The sequence below is a fragment of the Geospiza fortis genome, unplaced genomic scaffold (assembly GCF_000277835.1).
Source record: "Geospiza fortis unplaced genomic scaffold, GeoFor_1.0 scaffold330, whole genome shotgun sequence".
Lineage (NCBI taxonomy): Eukaryota > Metazoa > Chordata > Aves > Passeriformes > Thraupidae > Geospiza > Geospiza fortis.
Window position 1 is genome coordinate 2,404,829 of NW_005054400.1, and position 10,611 is coordinate 2,415,439.

Genomic DNA, 10,611 nt, shown 5'->3' on the forward strand with positions numbered 1-10,611 from the left:
AAATTGCACTGCTGGGAAGGCAGGGACACCAGCTGCTCTGTAGCTCTCCCCATTCATCTCTCTTAGGTCCTGAATCACTCAGGTGCTTTTGTGATGCTTTTTGTGATAAGCACCTGCTTGAATCCATCCTTGTTCAGTGAAACATTTAAAACTCATTGTAAGCCTCACTGACACCAAGCAGAGTTAAACACAGTTAATGCCATACTTAAAATTCAGCCCAGTTGTGTAGTGCTCTGCCAAATCATTATTTGGCACTGGATAGCAATGCAGGCCTAAGTGACCTCCAAAAGGCTGCTCATTATAGCTGTTTATAGCAGTTAGAGGCAAATACTTTAAGGTGCAGTTAAGGAAATGTACCCAGCTTCAGATCTTTGCCACTCACAAGCAAAAGCTCAAGGAAGCTGAGAGGAGAAGGTTCATTTTGTTCTCCAAATGTGACATAAACTCTGAGGAATAAATGCACAGAAAAGCTGCTTTTAAAATTTTGAGGTTAGCAATCATTCACGGCTGCCATAAAAGCCAGAAAATTTCCATATACTTCATTTCAGCTGCCTAAAACCTAAATTCACATTACAAAATCTGAAGGTAACTTAGGGATGTTTGCTTGTAGCTGCCTACCTACAATTTCCAACACTTGAAGATTCATCATCTAATAAAATTATTTGAGTGGAAACAATTCCGTGTCTCAGTTATGTTCCTGACTTTTCAAGACCGACTGAGATAACTCATCACTAACACAAACAGTGCATGTGCACATCAACACCAGCAGAAACAGCCCCCTGGAGGGTGTGCAGTGGGCTGGTGATGAGAGTATTTATGCCAGAGAACAGGGAATGAGGAGTCCAAAGCTGTACCTACACCATCCATATCCTCTAGGAAGACAGAGGCACTGGAACTGCCTGACTCTGCTCTACAGAAAATCTGTCTGAGCCATCTGCTCTCCAAGAGTTTGTTGACCAGCGCACAACTGGAGTGGCAATGCCTAATGGGAGGTGTCTAATGGGCAGATGAAGAGAGCAAGCTAAACAGCTCAGTCTCTGACTATTAAAAACTGGCTTTGGTTGGGCTGCTTTGCTGAACTGCCAAAGTTCAGCTATTAGAGGGCTCAAGATGCTTATCTAAAAATAAATTTAGGGCTTTTTGGCAAATTTCAACACTTTGGTTCTTTCTAACCTGCTATAAAATCTGCCTGATCTTTGGATCTGCCTGGAGCTCTGTGAAGATCAAACTAAGACCATGAGAGCCACAGAAAAACAATAGATTTAGTGATGGGAAGTATTTAAAACTGTCTTTTATTTTCTCTTAGATGCAGCCCCTGGTACTGATCTCTAAAGGATCAGTATCTCTAAAGGATATCTCTAGAAAGGATTTCTTTAAATAATGTCAACCAGAAACATCCAGAAGTTCTTTCAAAGCGCAAGGAACCTCTCAGGTCAGGTATTCATTGGAAGAAGCAAGACCTCAGCACCAGCCATGCTGTCTGCAGGCAGAACCCCTCAGGTCCCACTTCTTCCTGCTCTTGAAGGAATTTATGCCTTGAAAGAGCTCCATTGGAGCACAGTTCCTCTGCCTAGCAGTACACTCACCATCAGCTCAGCAGAGGTGACTCTGCACCATTTCCCTTCTTCAAAATATCTGCTGAGATGTTTATATTTGGCTCCGCCTGTGTGTGAAACCTCTCCTCAGCCAGGACCCTGTAAAGAGCTTTGCTGCACAGCATCGGTGGAGCTCCAAACTGGTGAGATGAGTGGTGAGACAGGAGGCACAACCTCCACAGGAGGGAAATGATGACAACACAGCTTGTGAAGAGTAGCAGACGCCACCCTGCTCACCCAGAGCTTGCCAAAGAGCTGGTTTGTTTGAGTTCCCTCCATTGCCTTTTTCCACGTACGTGATTGCTCATGCACACAAAGCCAATGAGTGACTGCACGGGCATAAACACACACATGCTCAAACCCAACCACGCTCTGCTCCTTCTGCCAGCTGGAAAAGGAGGGCTGAAGTCTTTCTTGTTTTCCTTGTTTCTTACCCCCACAGAAAAGTCTGGGATACCGAACAACAACCTGTACAGAGAAGATAGAGCGGTTTAAAATGGACAAAAATACCTGAAACAATCTCATCTGCTTTGCCCAGGAGGAGCTGCTATTTCACTTCAATGCCTGCTGAAGCTGTGGATGTCTCCCTTAGTCTCAGCAGTGATTTTCGTTCCTTAATTAATCAATTACACATGTAACTGTGGTCCATTAGCAAGGCAAATAATTGTCTTCAGATGCTGATTACTGGTTTCGGAAGAGCCCAAAAATATTTCAGTAGGATGAATAAATTTCCTCTATGAGGTTTTAATGAGACCATTTAGCTTTTTTTCTTTTTTTTTTTTAAAACAAGAACTGAAATGGGTGTAATAAACCAACTCCACCTACATGATGCACAGGGGAAAAACAACAGGCCCCAGTTTTAGACCCTGTCTGCTCTTAATTGTACTTAGAAGAGTATATAATGGAGGACTAATGGTACCTATGTGTTTAGCTCACTTAGCAGTGCAGAGGGGATGATTTCCTATACACAGTATAACACTTTGATTGGCTGTTTTATAAGATAATGATCAGGACACATACATTAGTAATAGACTGCCGTGGCTAGTATGTCCTGAGTTATAAACCCCAGCTGGTCATGGTCATAATTATTCATAATAACAGTAATCTGCGTTTCTAAATCATATCTGACCCCAAGAGCTAATGGAATCTGTTTATATAATATACACATTGCAGTAAGTCTAAGTTCATCTTTGTATAAATATAGGGGTATTTGTTCAGTATGGGGACACGTTTTCAAAGAAAAAAGAATTCAGTTCTTAGAGCAACTCAGTCACACAAAAATACAGCCAGGATTTCAGTACTTAATTTTCTGACATCTTCCCATAGTATGCACATTGTGCCTGTTCATTTCATTAATCCGTTATTGACAAGAAGAGCTCAGGACTTTGATTTTAAATCTCATCGGAGAGTCTGAAAGCCTCTCCTTTCCAGCAGCTGCTTGCCCCGGGTCACTGCTACTATTATATGATGATTTATATTTACATATTCTGCTTGGAGGTTGCATTGTATTTTCTTGCTCCTGTTTTTCTTCCTGAAACTGAGGATAAAAACAGCAATCAACATGGGACATCAGCAAAGGCTCACAGCTGGCCCCATCCCCATTACCTTCAGCCTTTCCTAATGTTTCACTGATTATTTTCCAAAACGAGAGGCTAAAGCTGTGAAATTCCTGAAAAATTAGTTCTGAGCTCAAGTGCTAAAAATACACATTTCATGTAATGCTGGAAAGGAGACAGGGTGATCCCCACTCTACGTTTGCCAAAGCATCTCTGAAATCCAAATAAATTAAACTTCTTATTCAATCAGTGTTGCCAAGTGGATGGGTACAAGCAGCTCCAGTGGTGAGTAAGTAAATTGGCCGTATTCTGGAATTTATTCTGGTAGGCTTTTTACTTGTAAGGGAGGCATCATAGTCTTTTATTCCTGCTGGACCAGTGTCCCACATCCATCCTGTACACATCTCCAGAACTCCTGGTGCTGTCCAAAGCTTTGGAGTCAACTGGGCTTTGATTCCTCTTTCCTTTAAGGATATTAAGATTCAACTCAGGAATCAGAAGTCAGGAATACATGGATAAAACATCCCCAAAGCTGGGATAAAGGCAGTAAGAAGCAATTTGCATTGTAAAGAAGTTTTATAAGTATGCAGCCTATTAATAACTGCCTCCACTTGTGACAAATGTCACTGGGCTGATTTGAGCTGCTTTGGAGGTGGCACAGATACAATTATCTATCACCCCGGAAGATACTCTCCAGAAATTATTCACATTTGAAGGGTGTTGGGATGGTGATTTCTTTTGTTTTGTTTACCTGATGAGCAATTTTGACCCAAAGGTCCTGCTTTTTAAAGGCTTCAGACTCAGGGTCACTTCTGCAGGGCATTTACATCTCCCCAACCCATCAGCTCTGTTGTGCTTTGTGTTGCACAATCTTGAAAGCAAAACATGAAAAGAATTAGAAATCAGTGCAGAAGATTTGGTCATTTACATAGCTTCAGGGCTGTGATGGCCATGGAAAAGGTTGCTGTGGCACCTGGAAAGACAGGAGTCTGTGAGCCTTGTTCAGAGAAAAGTTTTGCAATTACCTGGCCCTCATCATAGTTTGACACTTCTGAGCTATCTTCTACAGAAGAAGACCTCTTACTGAACCCAAGGCATTTGGAGGAGAAAACAAACACCCACACAGGCAGAAAAATCACTGTAATTCACCTGGTGAAGTCACTCTTAGCAAAAAGCCCATGAAACAGATCCCATTACCCTGTCCTTGAGTTGGGAACAAGGGGATCAGAATTGGTCACATCTCTGGATGTGACTGTACGTGGGAGCTGCCAGTCCTCAAGACTGCATGAATCATGAAAGTCAGGCAGCAAAGTCGACAGTGAACATTTCAGCTCCCTCCATCTGTCCCTGCAGATGCACTGGAGAGCCCCAGCTCCTGCCACCTCCCAGGGGCTGACTCTGCTCATCCCCAGTCCTGTCCTGCAGCAAGCTGGGGTCTTGCTGAAAGCAAGGAACTTGGTTCTTTGCAAGACTTGGCTTCCAAACAAGGTGTTGTGACAAGTGACCTCACACCCATCCCAGTCCAAGCAGGACTGGCTGCAGCCTTAGGCCAGGGGAATGGTTTTGTGCCCAGTGACAAAGGCACCAGCTCCTCACTCTCACCCAGCCCTCCACACCTCTCAGCAGTTTAAGAGACAGTAATGGCACAGTTGCCATCACCTTCACATTTTCTGTTTTGTTACCTCCAGTACAAATATCAATTACACTGTCTGACAAGGGGAAAATGAAATTGCAAAGTGTTAGGCTGCAGGTATTTAGGCCAAGGATTGGGGCTGTCTTTAAAACACTGTAATGACACCATCCTGGATGGATAAGAGAGAGATGGGGTATTGTGTGCATTCCTACACTTTGAATTTAAATTAAAATTTGCTGTGATTTAAGATGTTATCTCCTTTGAAGGTCTATACTTTCCTTGGAGAGAATAATTATTCTCAGCTAATAATGTGAGTTGCTAGGCTAGTGATTAGTATATTTGCAACAGGGTAAATTTGCTTCTTATTGATGAAGACTCAGGTGTGTTATTTACTGTCTGATAATTTCAATCTGGAATTAATCTTTGGCTTGAAAGGACACCTATTCTTTAAAGCTCATCATCCCCTTGCCCTGCTTTTGCTCATGTCTTCAGTTTTGAAGGTACATCTTTCTTCATGATTTGCAGAAGTCATTACCAAATGCTTGGAAGTCCACCAGGCAGGTTACCTTGATAATTTCTTTTATGAATAGTAATAACAACAATGTCAATAAATAAAGCTAAATCATGCCCAGAGGAAAACAAAGTAGTCACTTGTGAGTTGCACTTGCAAAGATTGGTAGTAAGAGGGTAGCAAGGACATAAAATAAGTAGGGAGCATTATCCCCCATGTCCCATTTTGAAACCAAATTAATCAGGCCACCACCCAAGGACTTTACTCATAAATGTAATGTCACACAACACATTCTTGCTACAGAGTCAAAGGGGAACACAAGTAGCTCAGGGCTATGAGCACTGAGCAGCTCAGGACAGAAAATTTTAGTGCTTTATTCCTTGATCAGCACAAGGGCAGTCATAAAACTAGACCAGGATCTCTATGTGCAAACAGAAGGATGGAGATTGTCCTCCACACTGGTTTAATGCCTTGTGCAGTTGTTCAAGAGGCCTGTTGAGAGCAGGGTCATTGCACTGGAAATGTCTGTGGGACAAACATTTCACCTTGTGCTCATTCCCTGTCATGCAGGAGGAAGCCCTGGCTGGGTAATGCCTGGTGATGAGCTCAGCCCTCACTCATCTCTGCCATTATCTCACAGACTGGGGAACTCATTCCCAATAATTATGTTGCTGATAAGGGAATTCCCAGGACTACAGTGGATAAACATATTTGATTTACATAATATTGCTTAAAAATCAGCATTTCATTTGCATCATGTCGCCAGATTCCCACTGCATCAAGCAAGGCAGGGTGCTTGGGGAAGTCACACCTGAAGAGAAAAAAGAAAACCCAGAGAGAAAAGGAGACAGAAGGTGATTTTCCCAGATTTTGCTGTGCTGTGAGACACCTCAGAGATCTAGTTCAGAAAGTCTTCTCCTCCTAAAGTGAGAGGGAGCTGTCAGCTTTCCAGTGAGCCACACCACCACCCTAATTTTCATTCAGAGAACTTGCCACCCACACCTCCACGAGCCTGAGGCTTGCACACACAGCAGAGATCTGGGCTTTGCTTCTGCCTTTGCACCCTGACCAGTGTGGTACTGGGAGAGGGCTGGATTGGGCTTTAAACAACCTACGCTAGTGGGAGGCACCCCTGTTTAACAGGAGACAATGGTCAGAAAATGGTTTGAGTTCGAATTTGAGGCATTTTTTGGGTTGGATTTTAACATTCCCCTGCTTAGTTTTCCCATCTAGATTTCCTCTTCTTTATGAAATCCTGTCTCTAAAGCCTATCAAGGCAATATTTCATCCCCAGTGGACACTGGAAGGTTGCAATAATCATCTTCATGGGATACATTTAACTTCAGCCTTGAACTCTTCTGTGGTTGATGTGGCATTCACCCAGGGTTACCTCTTTTTTTCCTCTTTAACGAGATTTTCTTCCCACAAGTTTCCTACTGAACCTTGACCTGAGGAGGCAGGGAAACTGGTTATTTGGGAGCAAATGTGTAGCATTTACAAGGAAAAGCTGCTTTAAGTGACCAGGAGGAAGGACATTCTGCAATACCAGAGATAAATATCAGCAAGGACATGGGATAATAATGGCACTCCAAACCCAAAACCTCAGAAAATCTGTCTGAGAAGGTCTCTCAAGCCCCTAAAGCCGGGGTCATCCCATACAGAGCAAGAGATCTGTCCCAGAGACCAACACAAAGGTGACACTGTTCCTGTCCTCTTCCAGGTGGGATGCAAAAGGGGACAAAGTAGCTTAGCAGGGTCCCACAGCTGTGCCAAGCCAGGGCTGCTCAGAACTCTCTGAGGCCTCTTTGGACAGGGTCAAAAGAGGGCTGTAAATAGTTGTTCTGAAATATTTATAGGCCTAAGGGCTCAGTACGAGGCTGGTTTCTTCAGAGCGGTTTGTTATTCAGGGGTCTGAGGGAAGGAACAGGGTTCCTGGGAAGATTTCTGAGCTCTTATCCTAAATAAGAAAGGATGAAAGAGCTGAGTTTATCACTCAAAGATGTGTTTTGAAGGGCTGAGGACAATATTCTTTTCCCATTCTGAAGCAGACGATTTCAAGGCTGAGAAAGGGCTCCCTCTGGAGAAATCTTACCAACTTCTTCTGAAAGCCCAGGACAGGAGTGGATCCTGCTCCTGTGCTGCCCATGGCTCTCCACTGCTGGACAGGCTGCAGCCCTGGGAAGTCACAAACTCCCTGGAGTGTCGCTTTGCTTTGCCAGGGTAACAAAAGCAAGGAGTGAAGCCACTTGAGATCTGGCTTTGGTTTCCTTGCTATTAGCTCTCTTTGTATTTAATGCGTAGCTCTTTTGTTTATTTTCTATAGTGAAGGAAAAGCTTTGCAGGGAATTCTAAACTTGTGGTTCTCAGAGTGAAAACATCATCACAAAATCCATGGCGGACCTCAGCTGTATCCAGGTGTGGTGGGAGTGATCTCCTAAGGCTGGGGTAAAGCCCTGCTGAAGAGGATCATGATCATCAGGCTGGGCTCTGTGGGTTCTGGAGGCTGTGGGCAGGACAGCTGCAATGTTGATTTTAGTTGGTTAATTCCCAGCAGGATCAGAATTCTGATCTGAGTCATCCATAGAGGGAAAGCATGAGGGTTTGTGGCCTCAGGTTGTTTTGAGGTGATAAGCGAAGCACTTACAAATACCTGTGTTGTCCCCTGCCTTACATTCTTCATACAGAGATGTGGGAGGGGTTCACCAAACCCCTCTGTGGTGAGAATTCTCCTTTTAATAGCCCAAATTCTCCTTTTAATAGCCCAAATTTTAACTGCAGAATGTTCTGCCTCCTGGAGGAGGAGGAACTTATGAGACAACCTTGGTGACATCTCATCGTGATTTGCTGGGCTGGAGACCTTATGTACAAAGCCCATCCCTGCAGCATCTCAGCAGGCTGCCCCAGGAGGCACCACTGCTGCAGCCCTGCAGGGAAGGCACTGCCCAGTTCACAGCTTTTCTCCTCTACCTGCACTCTCTCCACATTATTACAAGGAATCTACGTCTCCCCTTGAGAACACTCAGGATGTGCAGGCTGAGAAAGCTTGAAAACCATTGCACTAGCCCACTGAAGCAGAAATCCTTGTTTTCTCCCCCATAATTACATTTGCTCTGCTTCAGCTTTGCACAACTTGCGTTCCAAGAGCTTTGGCATTAGTCAGAGCTGTTTGTTCCCTAAACTTTGAGTCGCTGCTTCTTTTTGTTACCTCCTTTTCCCTGATTTCGCTGAGGGTCAGAGCCCTGTGAGCTGCATCTGATGGCACTGCTGCAGCACCTTCTCTGTCTGATGGGGGTCCTGGGCACAGCCTCCAGCAGTCACTGGTGAGCAGAGACCAGTCAATGTCGTGGGCAACTGCTGCCATCTCCTGGTCTTTCAATCCCCCAAAAACCTCGGGCATCATCACTAAGGTCAAGTGCAATCATTTAGTTTTACATACAAGTGCATACGTGTGCATATATGTGTATGTATGTATATATACACACATTTTTGTAGGTGAAAAAAGAAGTGCTGAACAGTAAATTTAAATCTGACTTCTATTATTTTCAAATGGTACTATGTGGGTCAGGGCAGTAATAACTCTGTACATTTAAAATGTTAAAAATTGTGTATAATCCCCCTAACTGTTTGCATTGGCCATGGTAGCTGAAAGTTCTTCAGGTAATTCTCCTTGCTCACTGAGAATGGTAAAAAAAATTTTAACTTTTTTTCTGGTTTGTAATCACCTGCTCACAAAAAACTTCTCTGAGAAGGACACATTCTCTTAGTATCAGCCCCAAAATCTGACCAAGGTTTGTGCATTGGCAGGCTGCTCAGTCTCCAGCAATTTCTGCCCCAAGCTGGAAAGAACAGGGCTCCATTTCCTATCCACAAGGACCTGGCCAAGTTTTGCCCTTCCTTTGTCTTTTCAACAAATGAGAACTCAGATTGCCAAGTTTGGTCTCTACTTTTAAAGTCCCCAAATTAGGATCTGAGATACAGGAGCACTGGTAAAATGATTTGCCATTTTACCATAACCTGACTCAAATCACATTCCTAATATGAAGTCACTTCACACACAGAATCATCACTCAGACCTATTGCTGGATTTATTTTGTGGCTGCTAAGACTGCCATCATCTCCAGCCTTCTTCCTCCACCAGGTAACCTTCTGTGACAGCTTGGATGAACTTGCACATCCAGGGAATCTGGGTCATTTACTAGTAGCAACGAGAATCTGTGCCAGAAAATCCACATGATGATGGTCAGGGCAGCAATATCAACGTGGAAAAGCAGGAACACAGATTTGCAAAGGTTTTCTTACCAACCAGTCCATCCTATGTGATCTCAGGCAGATGTGTCATGTAATCCTGCTTTTAAATTCCCTGTGCCCTACTTTAAAATTAGTCAGGGGTTTTTCTGCACTGTTTTTGTCAGCAACCCTCTCTGAACATTCAAATATGGGATTTTTCTGCTTACTGAGACTTCAGCCTTATGCAGAATGTCAACTAGCCTGGAGTAAGAACAACTCAAAAACACCTGCAAGGCTTTCAGTGCAAATCTCTGACCTTTATCTAAGAACTCACTTTGTAGAAAATGATTTCTGATGGTGTTTGCTGATGCAGGTTTTCCTTCAGGCTGAACACACAGAAGGGCTTAGGGAAGGCTGCTCTGCACTCTGCAGTTGGACAGGAGCATTGCAAAATTCACAGCTGGCAGCTCCCTCCTGAGACCAGTCCTTACTGATTCCCACCTGAGACCAGTCCTTACCAACCCCATTCTGCTGCAGGCTCTGACTCACCCAGTGAAACCCCAGCCCAGACAGGTCCTATCAGCTGAACCCAAGCTGAGGGAAAATGCTGGTTCCATCCCCTGATGATGGAAATACCTTCATGGTTTCTTTACTACATTTTCAATCTTTCTGGCTCTTTATTTCTCGCTTTCATATTACCTTTAACATGTTACAGTGGATGTGTAATCAATGATTTACCCAACAGCTTTTCAGCGCTTAAATTTCTCAACCATGAGCTAGAGCTGACTCAAATCAAAACCCTTCAGTGGGCCTTGGACAAGTGAGATTACTGCATTTAATGTTTTGCATAAAGAAATTCATGCATAAGCCCCATATTCTGGCAGCCAGCCTCCCGTGCTTGTGCCATGAGCTCCTTTCCTGTGCAGTTGCTGCTGTCTGTATCATTGCTCTGAAAGCATGGCCTGCACAGTTAGATGTATACAAAGAGCTGCAAATAGAAATAAAGAGTTCACATGCCTAGAAATTCATCTGAGAAGGGAGTGTACTGTGGTCAAAGGGTGTGCCAAGCCTCAAAAGCAAAGCTTCCTT